This window comes from Thalassophryne amazonica, chromosome 18 (assembly GCF_902500255.1).
Source record: "Thalassophryne amazonica chromosome 18, fThaAma1.1, whole genome shotgun sequence".
Taxonomy (NCBI): domain Eukaryota; kingdom Metazoa; phylum Chordata; class Actinopteri; order Batrachoidiformes; family Batrachoididae; genus Thalassophryne; species Thalassophryne amazonica.
In genome coordinates, this window is record NC_047120.1 from 17,429,677 (window position 1) to 17,445,452 (window position 15,776).

A 15,776-nucleotide genomic window follows, 5' to 3' on the forward strand; every position below is an offset into this window, starting at 1 on the left:
TCATATTCTCTTAAAAATGGCCAAAAAAGCAAAAATTCTACCAGAGTATGTAAACCTTTGAGCACAGCTGTATACACACACTCTAAAACACTGCAGCTGAACTCAACTTTACAGCTCAACTCAACTTGTAACTGTGACTAGGGAGGTTGAAGATTGTAGGTACTACTGTAAATTGATGGCTTGAAGTCCACCCGGTGGATGTTTCTTATCCACTGTGATCTTCTTGGCTCATCTCTAGGAAATCTGTACATCTAGAATTTTTAGCTGGATTAGCTGCAATTTGTTCATCTTGCTGCAGTTCAGATTCAAATATCAATAAATAAAGAAATTTCAAGCTTGCATGACCGATTCTTTTCTGATGTACACATTCATCACAACTTCATTTACAAGAGCACTGAATTGGTGATATGATATCACCATATAAGAGCCAATGCCAATAGTCAATAGGCCTATGGATTAACATATTCAAGTCTTGGTCAAAGAACGGATTATTTTTTAATAATCAGTTTTTTACATTTTTAATAATGGTTGTCATTAAGGTTCAAATTTACAATAACGCTCACAGGATGCACTTCCAACTGGTCAAAAGTGTTAGATTGCCGCAAAAAAAAAACAAAAGAAAAAAAAAATCATGCTCTAACGTTATATTTAGGAATTTAAGTCATTTCCACACAATATTATCAGTTATCAAGTTGTTATCATATACCTATAAATGATAAATGTTGTATGGTTTTCTGAAGGGTTTTCCCTCATTTATTGCGGGAGTTACGTTCTAAAAATAACCCACGATAGGCGAAATCCGCGAAGTAGTCAGCGTTATTTTTTACAATTATTATAGATGTTTTAAGGCTGTAAAACCCCTCACTACATACTTTATACACTTTATACACCTACGAGGTTGGACACATAAGAAATTATTAATAGTGACTCATCAGTATTTCATAGTTCCTCTGACCACGTCTCTTCGTCCTGGCGCCGCTCCGCTGTTGCGTCTTTTTCCACTGAGTGAGATACCTTGGTGCAGGTGTCTTCTTCCAAGTGAAGAACACAGTTATGGGTAGTTGTTGGCGCTCTTTTTTCTTCTGGGTGAGAAGATTCTTATAAACAGACACGCAGAACACAATATGCATGCTCTCCCTTCGCGGTGATGCCGACCGGTGCCGTCGACCAGCCTGCTTTATGAGGACGCAGAACACAATGCGCTGTAAAATAAATAAAAATAAAGCATGCAAAACTGGACTAAAAAAAATCTGCAAAATTGCGAGGCCGTGAAAGGTGAACCGCGTTATTGCGAGGGACCACTGTACATGTACACTAAAGGCAATAGCAACAAATGCTGTGACGTCACAACATATGCATGGATTGGCTGATTACTTGGGTGGTATGAAAAATATTACCCGTCCGTGAAAAGGGTGCATTGCTATTTATTCTTTAGTGTTTTATCCAATCACATTGGCACATCATTTATAGGTATATGATAATAATATATATTACTCACTTATGAAAGCTCACTCCACAATCCTCAAAATTGAACCAACTATTCCCTGACCCAAAGCCTACAGTATCTCAGTTAACAAGAAAAAGTTTGATCACACAGTTAATAAAATCAAATGTGTTAGAGGTTGAAATTTTAAGATGCCATTTTATAGGGCAGCGCGGTGGCTTAGTGGTTAGCACTGCTGCCTCACAGCAAGAAGGTCATGGGATTGATTTCCACCTGTGGAGTATGTTCTCCCCGTGTTTGCGTGGGTTCCCTTCGGGTGCTCCAGCTTCGACCCACATCCAAAGACATGCAGTTTGGGTGGACTGGAAACTTTAAACTGTCCACAGGTGTGAGTGTGTTTGTCTGTCTATATGTGGCCCTGTGACAGACTGGTGTCCTGTCTATGGTTTACCCCGCTCCACCCTATGACTGCTATGATAGGCTCTAGCCTCACCCCCACCCCCCTTGACACTCAATTGGAGTAAGCGGTTGAAGATGAGTGAGAGATGTAATTTTATAAAATTAGAGCTTGAAGATGCTTCTGTCTGTAGCACAATTAAGTTGTTTTGTTGTTAGAAGGAAAGGTGATGTAACACAGTGGTAAACATACCACTGTCCCAGCTTTTTTGAAACGTGCTGAAGGCATCCATTTCAAAATGAGCCAATATTTGCACAAAAACAATAAGGTTTATCAGTTTGAACATTAAATATCTTGTCTTTGTGGTGTATTCAGTTGAAGATAGATTGAAGAGAATTTGCAAATCATTGTATTCGGTTTTTATTTACATTTCACACAACATCCCAAATTCAATGGAATTTGAGTTGCAGGTAGTATTTTTGGCCACAAGATTTATTGTCTGTTTTGAAGACACATGCTTGTGTTAGTTCACTGAAACATGTTTACTACACGTATGACCACTCTGGTTCTCTTTTGGATCCATCACAGATTCCCTCTGATTAAACTTTAGAAATACATGGGGATTGGGACACAGGTGGCTTTGAATCAAGGACCTTAGACCTTAGTTGGGAGGCAACCACTCAGGGCTGCAGCCCTGGAGCCCTTAGAGACTGAATCACTCCAAGACATACAACATTGCAGTGTCTATAGGGAAAAAAAGAAAAAAAGAAGGAAAGCCCAAGGAGGTGAATATGTTTTGAAAGTACTGTACATGACCAGTACTGCCTTATCACCACTCACTAATTATACAATAAAAATAGGGTGAATCCTAATACCCAGAAACATTTGGAGAGATCTCGGAAACATACCTTATTTTGAAGATTAATGCATTTTATGACATTTCTGTCTATAATTAAGTCATATTGTTGAAGGTGTTTAAAATGGGGTAATATTAGCACATTTTAAGAATGATGTACGCCTGTTTTAAGAAGGATTTAGTCATTTTTGTTTTGTTCCCGACCGCAACCCGGTGGGACTCGGAAACATAACGATTTCTCAGTAATTTGTTTAAAACTGCACAAAATTACCCAATTTTAAACATCTTATACAATATTGCTTTTAATTATAGACGGACATATCATAAAGTGCATATAATGCATTAATCTGCATGATAAGTAGTGTTCCCATTTCCAAGATGTTTTAGGATCCACTGACATCTAGACGTGATTAGTTTGGTCGAAGATCGAGATCAAGGAAAACACATCCCGAAAAACATTTTTTTTTTTTTTTTTTTTTTTTTGTATCGCTCAACAAAGAAGTCTAGATAGATTGCATTTAGTGGAAATATTTGTCAGAAATCTTTAGAGCTCGTTTTACGTTCATATCCGTACTCCAGCCAGCAGATGGCAGTAATCCATCTGTCCCCGTCCTCCTCTTCCTTAAAAAACAAAAAACAAAAACGGCTTCCTGTTAGCTTCCGAAGCTACGCTAGTTAGCTCTAAACGTGGGAAACTGTCCGGGGAAACGGATTAAACTTTACTCTGTGAACTTTGAATATGTTTTGCGAAGAGCTCAAGAGCCGCAAAAACCGACAATAAACCGGAATCGGACGAAGTTAACTTCGAAAGTCGAACAGCTGAGTAGTTTTTTGAAACAGCAGCTAACTGCTAGTGAAGAGATACTTGATTGAACAAAAAATAAGAAGAGGACCAAGAAAAGAAGAAACGTGTCAAAGTCCTGGATGTTTTCAAACCTGACGTTTCCTGATACAGAGCAGGTTTGTTCACTAAACTTTATTATAGCACAGTGCAGCACTGCATCTAATTTCTGGTGGTTTATGTTATTATTATTTATTACACACTCAAGACCATTATGTCAAAAAAATGAGACAAATGTGTTTCGTAATGAACTAGGAGAACTTGCTAGTGGAGAGTAAACCATGTCATAACTGTTTTTCATTCAAAAGTAAATCAGTCAATTAATTCAATGGATGAATGGATTTATTTGAAAAAATTCATACCTATACAGTAACAGGAAATAACACAGGATACATTAAAGTATATAAAAAAACAGTTCTTTTCAGTGTGCTCCTGTACAACGTAAAATACAAGATTAAAATCAACACAATTTAAAAAAAGGCCGTGGCTATTCGCACGGCTGCCATGTCCGTAACTCTCATTTGGCTATTCGCACAGCAAGACTCTATTGGCAAAACTTGGAACTGCTTGTATAAACAAACATACTGCATTCAAGATGTCATAACTCCTTTAATATTTTTCAATTTAGTTTTTTATTATTATTATTATTCGGCCGTGTCCATAACTCTCATTTGGCTAGTCGCACGGCAAGTCTCGTGGCAAAACTTGGAACTACTTGTATAAACAAACATACTGCATTCAAGATGTCATAACTCCTTTAATATTTTTCAATTTAGTTTTTTATTATTATTATTATTCGGCCGTGTCCATAACTCTCATTTGGCTAGTCGCATGGCAAGTCTCGTGGCAAAACTTGGAACTACTTGTATAAACAAACATACTGCATTCAAGATGTCATAACTCCTTTAATATTTTTCAATTTAGATTTTTTATTATTATTATTATTATTATTCGGCCGTGTCCATAACTCTCATTTCACTGTTTGCACGGCAAGACTCTGGTGGCAAAATGCATTATGTTTGTGTGACCACAGGACCTTTGTGGCCAGGACGGCGGTGTGATCAAACCCACATGGCTCGCACTAAAGACCATTCCTCTACTAGGTCAGCCAAAGGGGAATTCCCCGTTAGCCAAGCTAGCGGGAGCGTCTTTTCTATCAGGACCCGGGACCTTCATCCCTGTTTATACAAGTAGTTCCATGTTTTACCACCAGAGTCTTGCCGTGCGAATAGCCAAATGAGAGTTATGGACACGGCGGCCGTGCGAATAGCCACTTCCATTAAAAAAAAAGAAAAACAAGCATGTACACAAGCAGCAGTATAAATAGTAATACAGTAAATCTTGCATATAATGGGTTCAGGTGGACCAGTGAATTTAATCATTATAATCGAAATCCGTTATACGTATCAAACGGGCAAAATCTGCTATATGTATAAAATGGACAAAATCTATTATACAAAAAATTGGATAAAATCCATTTTTCCTAAGTCCGCTGCGGAGTGGTATTTTGTAAATTTGTGGCCATGCAATGCCATTGACGAGTGTGACCCTTTTAAAGTTCTCAGGTGCATCTTTATGCAGTTTGCTGCAGGAACAGTGGCTTTTTCTAACAGTGGCTTTTTCTGGATTCATTTGTCCCTCAATGAGCTCCACTTCTTTATGCAATCCTCAACCTCCAAACCAGTGTACAATTCCCTCTATGAATTGCGGGTCATTTAAGCATCTCTTTCTGACGCCTTGTTGTAAAGTTGGTCATATTTGTGGACTTTTCTGCCAGACATATTTGATCCATGATCAAAATGTAATTGTGGGCACACTGCAAAAACTATTAAAATATGACAAGAGAGGAAGGAGTGAAAACATAAAAGTGACAAATCACAGCCCTTGCAGTCACAGTCATTTATCAGGTGCATGTCAGGCTATGGGGAGGGTTCACACCCACACAGAGGGCTCTGATCTAAAGCAGTTGCTTTTGGTTTGTCACATCCACAAATATGTGAGAAACTTAACACCATATTACAGTGCGGGCAGCATTTTGTTAATAATCACCGGCCTTGAATTATGCCCTGCCTCGTTTAGGTGCCGGGTCGAAACACAATTTAAAAAAAAAAAATAAACAGCTGGGCTTTTAATCAAGGAAATACACTACCCACTTTCCTCAAATTGGCGAAGTATCAGTGCTAAACTTCATTTCATACCTCTGTTCTGGCTGGTCGCGTACAGACTGCTCTGTCCAGTTCATGCGAGGGCTTTTTAATGGAAATGCATTGCGATCGAACAGGATGTTTTGCTGATGTGAGTGAAAATCCATTATATACGGTGTTTATTAGATGGAAAACCATACAAAAGCTTTGGGACTTTTGCTTTTGTCCGGTGAGTGCGAATATCCAGTTTATACGATGACGGTTTAGGCGGGTTTTACTGTATTTACATTAAAATAAATAATAAACACAAAAGAATTCAAACTTATGTGGTTGTTTTGCCATAAGCACACCGCGTTCATGTAAAAAGGAATAATAAATATATCGGTTCTGTAACTTACTCCAGAAAAAAAATTTTCTGACACAATTTGATTCGTTGCAGTAGACTGTTCCACAAACATACTTCTGTATATGGGTTTCCTACGCAGTATGGAAAAGTATGGAATTTGATTTTAGTAATTTCCGGGTCTGGACAAGTATGGAAAAGGAAATTAGGGTATGGAGAAATATTTCTGCTTCAAGACTTTTGCCGCTACACTGTACATTAAAATATAGCCTAAAAGTCAGATAAAATGTTTTGACCACAGAGAAATATGTTGTTGTATTTAGCCAAGCAAAGACATGCAGCAATGTGATTTGGTTCTGTGTTGAATCAGTGGAGACTGTGTACTGTGTAGTGTATTTGCATAGTTCCCCAATAGAGTGTTTTCACTGACTGAGATTGCGGAAGCACACATTCTACTCCCTCAGATGGTGAAAGTTTGTGAAAGCTTTGCAATACTTTGAGACAGCCGTGAGATATAGAGATGGACTAAGCATTAAGCACGGTCACGATATGAGCTGCCGATTAAATTAATTGGTGGTGAAGACCTGTACGAAACATCATCATTTGGGTGGTCAGAGAGTGAGAGTTCACTGCCTAGTGTTATGTACGTGGACATTGTGAATTATTTATTTTCACCTAACCTCTATATACCTGAGGACTTGAAAAACTACAAAAGCTTTAGGGCTGCAGCTATCGATTATTTTAGTAAGCGAGTATTCTTTCGATTATTCTGGTGATTAATCGAGTAATCAGATAAAAAAATATTTAATTTCATTAATTTACTTAAGCTTAATTTAACAGTAATACCTGACAGAGAAAATAATAAGTCAGTTTAATGAACAACCAGTTCAACTCCTTTTAAAATAAACATTTTATATTGACAGACTTTGGTGGCCTCACGTAATTGGTAGTTGTTTCTTTAAAGAAAGAAAAGGAGTCCATTTAAGTGGCATTGGCATATTCTAGATTAATTTTAAGGATGTCAGAAAAGATGACCTGAAAGAACTTTCTGTTGGAAGTATTTTAGACATAGGATTAGCAGGTTAGGTGAATTGGAAACTATCATGGTTCAGGTCTCACTTGTAAAAAAGATCTTGATCTCAGTGGGACTAACCTGGTTAAATAAAGATTAAATTAAAGTGGGAGAGGGAAGTGTTGGCTTTTGAGAGAGTTTAGTACTGCTATAATGGACTGATGCAGAAGGTGGCAGCAATGCAACAATAAGGATGTCGGCTGCCATTAAATGCCACAGAAGAACAGGTGGTACGTTTGGTTTATGTCACAGAAGTGCGTTTTGAGGTCTGAGCACATTTCTGTATTCACAAAATGCCTCAAGAAACCACAAAAAATGCGTAAAAGTATTTACTTTACTCATATTTATTGTCAGTCTGGCTAAATCGTCGATTTGGCGCTATCTGAAATTAAATTGACTCTGACCCACTGACTGGGCAGCTAATGTCGTTTCCACAGCAAAGCGTGAGTGAGGGTTCGTTTGTTTAATATCATGAGAGTGTGTTTCTGCATTCACAAAATTCCTCAAAAAAAAAAAACCACAAAGTACATAAAAGTACTTACTTTACTCATACTTGTTGTCAGTCTGGGTAAATCATCGGACTAATCTTATTTCCTCAAAGGAGCGTCACGAGACAAAAAAAAAAAACAAAAAACAAAAAAAAACAAACACCCATCATGGCAAGTGGTCAGAGCTATCTCTGACCACCAGCTAGCTCCGGCACAATGTGAACTCAGAAATGAATAACTTATAGATGCTTAACAATATCACTGATCTAAATTAAATACTTTTGTGAATGTGACATTACCATTACCTGTTGGGTCCGCTTGGCAGGCTCGATGCGCAGCGGATGTTTTCGGGTCAGTACTGCAGCATGGAAGAAGTGCTGTTATGGAAAGCTAATTCCGTGTTGCAGTACATGAATTGTACTGTGTTTATCTTTCGGTTTAATTGATAATGGTCCCACACTTTTGACAGTTTCTGACGTTTTCTCCGTGGGTTATTTTGTGCTCCCTGCCACTCACCGTTTTCATCTCCGCCCGTCTCCATTTTGCCTTTTGCGCTTTGCATGCGCTTTAACTGAGCATGCTGTACATGTCGCGCACATAGTAGTCAATTAAACGAAGCCCTGAGGCAGAGAATTTTGCCTCAGAGCATTTTAGTAATCTAATTACTTGAATTATTCAAGGAATCCTTTCAGCCCTAAAGTTTGGATGCGTATAGCCAGTTTGTTTGAGGCTCGGTCTGAGTAAAAATTGTTACGGATTGTGGTGACAAATACCTGACGCAAGGTGTGTTGTACACATGGATGGTAGTTTGTGCACATGTACAATAGATGTAGTGAGATGGATTTGATCACCTGCACTTTGACCTTTTTTCATTCCTTTACTGGTCATTTTTGACATTAATAGAAAATCGAAAAATGTATTTGATCATTTTATTTCTATCAAATAGATCAAAAATTAAGTCCCCGTCACATATAGCAAGAATATGCAGGAACCATGCCGAAACAGCAAATATTGCCATAATCGAATGCAGTCAGGAGGGAAAGAGGCATGGTCAACCGTGTCAGAATGCATCCAGATTACCTCATCCAGACCTGCACGATGGCATCCAAAGTGCATGTAGACAATAGTTTAGATGACAGACTGCTGTCAGACGGCCATAAAAGGCACTGAAGACTGGCCGATGTCCAAACATCTGGATGCCAAACACGAGGCCAGAGTGGGAGGCAGTGCTGTGTTCCTCATGCGGACATTCATGCAGGGCGCACGTGCACCTGTGCTCACTTCAGGAGCACAACACAACTCCGTACACCGTGATGTCGGTTGGATTATGGGGAATTACATGGGAATTAATTTTTCCATGATTATTTCAGCACACGGCAGCCGGGTGAGGCTTTTCACCATAGGCTGTGGTTTGGTTCCTATGCACTCTGCGCTGTGAAATGATTATTGTTCCATGCTGGAGGTGTGTTTCATGTTTAATATTGTTGTCATGGCCTGGCAATACAGTTCCACGTCACACCTCCTCCAGAGTTTAGATGGCGATCAGGTAATAATATGCATATTACAGCGGTGAGATCCGTTCAGCTCCGTGCCTGACGTGCGCTATGACGCATTACTGCGCATGAGACCACGGAAAGGCGCACCCACACACTGTACTTTTGGTTTGATTGTGTGCTGTTCACATTCACTGTATATGATGAATGTGTGACACATACATGTTATTACACGTGAACATTTCCTTTGCCCTCCCTGGCCGGGGTCCAGATGAGGTGGACATCCCACAACATGCCAGCAGGCTTTGCTGTGACTAATCAATCTCAGAGCTCAATCAACCGCAACCAGATCAGATCGTTTCAGATGCTGTTTTGATGCCATCAGATTATGTAGACTGTGCTCAGATGGATTGCTCTCTGCAATGTGCTTGACGTGCCAAGCTATCCTGGTGTACACAGAATATGTACACTGCCTTTCAATATGCAGTTGTAAAGTGTAAGAAGATATCAGATCTCTGTGTCAACTTAGTTTATCACATCTTGGTCAGGCTATTGTAGGTTCATGTGATAAATACCTAAATAGCTGAAAAACTGTGATTCACAAACATACTTACCCTTGTTTAAAAGCTATGAATATGGTGCTACAACCCCTGGCAAAAAATATGGAATCACCGGCCTCGGAGGATGTTCATTCAGTTGTTTAATTTTGTAGAAAAAAAGCAGATCACAGACATGACACGAAACTAAAGTCATTTCAAATGGCAACTTTCTGGCTTTAAGAAACGCTATAAGAAATCAGGAAAAAAAATTGTGGCAGTCAGTAACGGTTACTTTTTTAGACCAAGCAGAGGGAAAAAAATATGGACTCACTCAATTCTGAGGAAAAAAATATGGAATCACCCTGTAAATTTTCATCCCCAAAACTAACACCTGCATCAAATCAGATCTGCTCGTTAGTCTGTATCTAAAAAGGAGTGATCACACGTTGGAGAGCTGTTGCACCAAGTGGACTGACATGAATCATGGCTCCAACACGAGAGATGTCAAAGGAGAGGATTATCAAACTCTTAAGAGGGTAAATCATCACGCAGTGTTGCAAAAGATGTTGGTTGTTCACAGTCAGCTGTGTCTAAACTCTGGACCAAATACAAACAACATGGGAAGGTTGTTAAAGGCAAACATACTGGTAGACCAAGGAAGACATCAAAGCATCAAGACAGAAAACTTAAAGCAATATGTCTCAAAAATCGAAAATGCACAACAAAACAAATGAGGAACGAATGGGAGGAAACTGGAGTCAACGTCTGTGACAGAACTGTAAGAAACTGCCTAAAGGAAATGGGATTTACATAGAGAAAAGCTAAACGAAAGCCATCATTAACACCTAAACAGAAAAAAACAAGGTTACAATGGGCTAAGGAAAAGCAATCGTGGACTATGGATGACTGGATGAAAGTCATATTCAGTGATGACTCTCGAATCTGCATTGGACAAGGTGATGATGCTGGAACTTTTGTTTGGTGCCGTTCCAATGAGATTTATAAAGATGACTGCCTGAAGAGAACATGTAAATTTCCACAGTCATTGATGATATGGGGCTGCATGTCAGGTAAAGGCACTGGGGAGATGGCTGTCATTACATCATCAATAAATGCACAAGTTTACGTTGATATTTTGGATACTTTTCTTATCCCATCAATTGAAAGGATGTTTGGGGATGATGAAATCAATTTTCAAGATGATAATGCATCTTGCCATAGAGCAAAAACTGTGAAAACATTCTTTGCAAAAAGACACATAGGGTCAATGTCATGGCCTGCAAATAGTCCGGATCTTAATCCAATTGAAAATCTTTGGTGGAAGTTGAAGAAAATGGTCCATGACAAGGCTCCAACCTGCAAAGCTGATCTGGCAACAGCAATCAGAAAAAGTTGGAGCCAGATTGATGAAGAGTACTGTTTGTCACTCATTAAGTCCATGCCTCAGAGAGCGCAAGCTGTTATAAAAGCCAGAGGTGGTGCAACAAAATACTAGTGATGTGTTGGAGTGTTCTTTTGTTTTTCATGATTCCATAATTTTTTCCTCAGAATTGAGTGATTCCATATTTTTTTCCCTCTGTTTGGTCTAAAAAAGTAACCATTACTGACTGCCACAATTTTTTTTCCTGATTTCTTATAGTGTTTCTTAAAGCCAGAAAGTTGCCATTTGAAAAGACTTTAGTTTTGTGTCATGTCTGTGATCTGCTTTTTTTCTACAAAATTAAACAACTGAATGAACATCCTCCGAGGCCGGTGATTCCATAATTTTTGCCAGGGGTTGTACTTTCTAATGCAGTAAGAGAAAACCACGCCTTCAGTGCTGCCTCAGGGCCAAGAGAACGTACTTCTTCAATGCAAAAGGTGAAGTTATAGATGATCATTAATTAAATGACTTTCATATAAGGTGGTTTCTGTTATGGTGAAGAAAGCACTGAGCCTGAAGGTGAGGCTCTCAATGTTATTCGTCTATTTCACCTCCTACTCACACTTATGGTCATGAACATTGGGTATTGACAGAAACAACAAGATTTCTGATATGGTGGAAATGAGATTCCTTTGTCTTGTATCTGGGCATACATGGAGGGGCAAGGTGAGAAGCTCAAATATCCGGGATGGACCCAGAATAGGGCTATTGCTCCTGTGCATCAAAACGAGCCAGCCAAGGTGGTGTGGGCATCTTGGTTTGGATACCTCCTGGTTGTCTCCCTCAGGACATCATCCAGGTGCAACCAACTGAGAGGAAGACCCAGGACACACTGGAGGGATTATATTTCCATCTGTCTTGGGAACACCTCGGGAGAGGACTTGGCCTAGGATAGGGAAGTGTGTGATGAGCCGCTTGAACTGCTGCCACCGCGGCTCAGACAAGCAGCAAAAAACGAATGAATGAATCTTTATTATTGTGAAGGATGTTCCTCATTTCATCCGTGTAAATTCTTCCTTTCAGACAGCAGCAACCGTCCATGAATAAAGAAGACATTCTCCCTGAGCAACACAGTCTGATTCTGGACCAAAAGGATTCAAAGCCTCCAAAGATTAAAGAGGAACAGGAGGAGATGTGGATCTCCCAGGAGGGAACGCAGCTTCATGGGCTGGAGGAGGCTGATATCATTAAGTTTCCTTTTGCTGCTGTTTGTGTGAAGAGTGAGGATGAAGAAAAACCACAGACATCACAGCTTCAACCAAGCCAAAGACACGAGAGCACACAAGTGGAGCTTCTCACCAGCAACACAAATGAACCCAGAACACTGAAAATAGAAGCTGATGGAGATGACTGTGTAGGATCTCACCCAGCCTGGACTTCAGATTTACAACCACATACTGATGGTAAGAGTTCTGACTTTTGTCACACTGAAACAGATGACATATGGAATTAGTGGGTGGAGAGGCAGCTGACCTGCAGTGAAGGTCCAGGGGCATGTTCCCAAGGAAATTTGGGAAATTTTTTCACTGTAAAATGATGCAATATAAGGCTATTGTACAAATCCTTTTCTCATTCATTATTGTCATCTGATGTCCAGTGGGTCATTTGAAAAGTTTTGTGCATGCTCAAAAATTTGAGTGGACATCAGATGGAGGTCTGCCCTGGTGGTTGCACATTTGTTTACTGTTTTGTCCTGTACTTGTTCATAGCTTGCCCATGGGTGTACAGTAGAAAGTAGGTTTACCTGTGCCTTATCTATTTGTCTTCTCTTCACGTCCAGAAGCACTGTGAACCCGCATTCAATGGTTGTCCACTCATTCCATCAGAGCCCCAAATCCACAGACAGACAGACAGCTTAGGCGATTTTTGCCACCAGACAAATTATTTCAGTCCTTTACAAAGCAGTTTGTTTAATCTGTCATGGTGTGACTATACCTTTTTCAGGGACCGTGCTGCTTGCCTCACTCAGAGGACATGCCTAGAAAACCTGGCCTGCTTTCCACTCTGCTTTCAGCCTAGGTGGGCAGCCGCACCCACCCATCCCCCTGTGCCGTCAAGATAGATGCAACAGAGGTTACTGAATACATCACCAGCACTCGCCAGCTCGACCATTAAAAGATTACGACCTGGAATATCTGGACCCTCATGGATCACAGTGTCCCATAGATTAGTGACCACCCTCATCACTGCACTGCTTTCATTGTTGCCAAGCTATGGCATTGACATTGCTGCAGCCAGTGAAACTTGTCTCAGGTTATAGATTCTTTTGGAAAGGGCTCAACAAGGAGGCTTCCAGGATCCGTGGCATTGGTCTTGCCATAAAGACCTCTTCTTCACTTTACTGAGACCCCTGTTGGGCTTAGCAAAGGCCTCATGACCTGGGCTACCAGTCCAGGCCTCATGACCTGGGCATACCTCTGGGTAGCCCATAGGTACGCTGTCTTCATTAGTGCATATGCCCCCACTGTTACCTCTACAGAGGATGTGAAGCATGTGTTTCATGGTCTTTTGGCCCATTCAAAATGTTTCTTCTTGGGGACTTCAATGCATGGGTTGGCTGTAACGACATGGCTTGGGGCGACATCATTGGTAGACACGGAGTCATTTCCATTAACTCTGAATGAATGAATGGATGAATGAGTTTATTTGGCACACAATTCAACAACAAAAACAAAAAACTCATAACAACGCAACATTACAAAAGTCCTGCGTGGCCGAAAGGGTGAGGGCAGAAGCAGAGCTTATAAATACCCACCCCTTATACTAAAACAATAACAAACATATACACACAAACAAAATTTCATAAATACATATCTGGGTGATTCTTTAACTACGGGCACTATTGGCCTTGTAAATGTAATTTCCACCACACCATTGCCTTACAATATAAAGCGCCTTGGGGCAACTGTTTGTTGTGATTTGGCGCTATATACATGTGCTCTGATGTCGCTGTTTATCTCCATAGAAACTACCCAAACAATCTTTCATACAACTCGACAGTGATTGTCTGCTGACTGTTGTCGTGCTAATAGTGTGAATGGCCACACATTTTTAAGTGCCATGTAAGCGGTGTTAGATGCTTGTGTGTGTCAGCTGGAATTTGGCTGACACCTGCCGTAAGAGGGTTCGATGGGCTCTCACCTTGCACACTGTCTTTCAGCCGCTGCTGTGTGCAGATAGTTGTAGCAACAGGTGTACGAGGCGTTGGAAGCAGCTACGAATTTACGTTTTGCATATGATTCCTGCTTCATGCGCACTTTAAGCGCAATTCGACCAAACTCGCAGTATGTGTGAAGGGGCCCTTATTGAAGTAAATGTGCATGGTGCAAAGAATAAGCACAAGTAGGCCTAGGACTGGGCCGTAACAACACAACAACAAACTGAAATTACACAATGCCTAATTAAAGTTGGAAAAGTTGTTCCCTACCTTAACTGGACTTCTGGCACTAAGAGGAGGCAAGAAGTAAGAAAGGCTAAATCCACAAGCTGTGCAGCATGGTTTGAACGTTTCAGAAATTCTTTAATTTTCGACAACAATTCAGAAAACCGTTCTGGAAATTTACCTCTGCTGAGCCACCTAACGTCTATGCAGCAGTCCACCAGTTGCACATGGAATAACAAAAAATAAATAAATAAAAATTGAACCCCAAACACTGTCATATTTATCAAAGCAGTAAATCACTGTATTAATAGTCACAGATTATCTCTGTTTCATATTTGTAAACAATTACAGGAATGGCTCACCCGTGTTGCTTTCATAAACATTCCACAAAACGAATGCATGAAAAATAAATAAATAAAATCCTGTACACGGTCATCAACTTTAAGAGCCGAAATCTAACTTTCAAATGGGTGGTGATATATCATGTTTTAGTAGGCCGCTGAAGTTTTTTTTTTAGGGGAAGATGTATTGTCCAAATGTACAAAAATTCCTTCGGGAGGAAAATTACAGCCCTTTTTAGGGTAGGGGTTAAAGGGGCCAAAACAGTGACATAGTCAAAATGTGGATTTTGACCTTTGAATATCTTCGTGTGCCCTCAGTAAGCCACATTGATCTCTTGACCGAAAGAACGAGATCGCGAGTACAAGCGGCCGAGATGAGTTTTCTCCGCAGGATGGCTGGGCGCTCCCTTAGAGATAGGGTGAGGAGCTCGGTCACTCGTGAGGAGCTCAGAGTCGAGCCGCTGCTCCTCCACGTCGAAAGGAGTCAGTTGAGGTGGCTCGGGCATCTTTTCCGGATGCCCCCTGGATGCCTCGCTGGAGAGGTGTTCTGGGCACGTCCCATTGGGAGGAGGCCCCGGGGAAGCCCCAGGACACGCTGGAGGGACTACATCTCTCGGCTGGCTTGGGAATGCCTTGGGGTTCCCCCGGAGGAGCTGGGGGAGGTGTGTGTGGATCGGGAGGTCTGGGCGGCTTTGCTTGAGCTGCTGCCCCCGCGACCCGACTCCAGATAAAGCGGAAGAAAATGGGTGGATGGATGGATGGTGTATGAATGTATGGATGGAGTTCTCCCATTTAGTGTTATATTTTTCAAGGCTAACTGAGGGCGCTGCCTATAGGTCAGGGGTGGGCAACGAGGGCCGAGACAGTGGCAGGTTTTCCTACACCAGTCACCTCAGAAGTGGGTTGCTGATGAGCTTCTCCCCTGAACATAAACACCTGATAGTCAATGAAATCACCTGCTGAGGTGATTAGTAGAAAGGAAAACCTGCAGTGTTTCGGCCCTTCATGGCACA

General features: G+C 40.8%; 1 pseudogene; it reads left to right on the forward strand.

Moving 5' to 3' along the window:
• Window positions 1–3,364: 3,364 nt before the first annotated feature.
• LOC117530490 overlaps window positions 3,365–15,776 on the forward strand; it is a 187,936-nt pseudogene continuing 175,524 nt past the window's right edge.